Genomic DNA, 1,801 nt, shown 5'->3' on the forward strand with positions numbered 1-1,801 from the left:
CACCAGGACTCCACGAGTACATGTAGAGGCCTGATTATGCCTAAAGTTTCTCTCCATAAGCACTAAAAACAAAGCAACCTGGTAACATTGTAAAAAGGAGTGGGAGAAAGAACAAATTTCCATTTAAATATTTCCATTCTGTCTGAAATTTAAAAATCACTTAGATGGTGAAATTAATAATTTACTTCTGGTGTAGTGCTTCAGGGTAAACATTGAACTGCTAACTGCAAAGTGAATGGTTCAAACCCACCAGCCGCACCTCGGAAACCCTATACAGGGTTGCCATGAGTCGGAACCGACTCAATGGCACTTAACAATGACAACAAAGTTTTCAAAACAATTTTAAATGTGGTACTCAATCAGATGCAAAAAGAGTATACATATTGAATGATGTGTTGACATAAATTTAAAACTTAACACAATGAATCCTTAGAATCTAGTCAACCTGAGGGGTGACTAAAATCTACTAGGATCCTAGGGCAGCCTCTGTTAGGTGAGGCTGGTCAATTTGGTGTATAAGGATGGTTTGAGTACCCTTGTGTGGCAACTTATGAAAATTCACCAAACTGATGATCTATGCTGTGCCTTGTGTTATATGTTAATAAAGAGAAATGTTAATTTAAAATGACAACAACCAGTCATAGTTTCTGTCAAATCAATTCCCATACATGGAGACTCCATGTGTGTCACAGAAGAATTGGGCTCATAGGTTTTTCAATGACTGACTTTTCCAGAAGGAGTTTGGCAGGCTTTTCTTCCAAGGTGCTTCTGGGTGAACTTGAACCTCCAATCAGCAGTTTAAACAAACTGCTGCGTATAATCATTGTTTGTACCACCAGGAACTAAACTTAATGATACTTTGATAGAAATTCTGTAATAAAATAAACAATAAAAACTAGAGAAAAATCAATGAAGAAAAATGGAGAAAGTCTCAAAGAAACGTAGGACACCTTTAAGTATGTCAACATACGTATATGTCATGGGATCACCAAGTAGACATGGAAGAGAGAAAAGAGCAGTAAAAGTACTTGAAGAAGTAATAGTTGAAATCTCCCAAATTTGAGGAAAACCATAGCTTCAAAAGTTAAATGAGCTTTAAGTAGAGTAAATGAAAAGAGATCCACACAAAAACTCACTATGATAATAATGCTGGAAGATAAATCCGTTTTTGAAAACATCAAAAGAAAGTTGTATTTGCAAGGAATCCAAATATTAATACAAACTGCTGACTTTGTATGAGAAAAAAATGAAGGATAATATGCGTGGGTGAAATATGAAAAGAACTAAAAAAAAAATGTCAACCAAAAGTTCTGTATTTGGCAAAGCTAGCTTTCAGAAAGGACATTGAAATAAAGGCAACCTGAAAGAAGCAAAAGCTGAAAAAATTCAATGTGAGTAGGCCATCTAACAAGAAATAAGACAGGAAGTATAGGCTTCAATCAGTGATCTTAGACAGTGCTCAGAATCCACATGTTAAAACAGCACCAGCAAAGGTAGCTTTGTAATTATACAAAACAGCATAAAAGTATGTTTTCTCCTTTCTTTTCTGAACTGATTTAAAGAACAATGGCATAAAACAATATGCATATAACTGCATTGTTGGCCCTATAACATAAGGAGATGTAATATATTTGCCAATGACAGCACATAGAAAGTGGATGGGAGTGATGCTGCATTGAATCAGGAACTGATACCAGATAGTAATTTGAATTCTCAGGAACAAATGAAGAAAACTAGAAATGGTGAATCAGAATGTTAATATAACAAACACTAGAAATATGTATTGCTTTCCTTTTCTTCC

The sequence above is a fragment of the Chrysochloris asiatica genome, unplaced genomic scaffold (assembly GCF_000296735.1).
Source record: "Chrysochloris asiatica unplaced genomic scaffold, ChrAsi1.0 scaffold00011, whole genome shotgun sequence".
In the NCBI taxonomy this organism is placed as follows: domain Eukaryota; kingdom Metazoa; phylum Chordata; class Mammalia; order Afrosoricida; family Chrysochloridae; genus Chrysochloris; species Chrysochloris asiatica.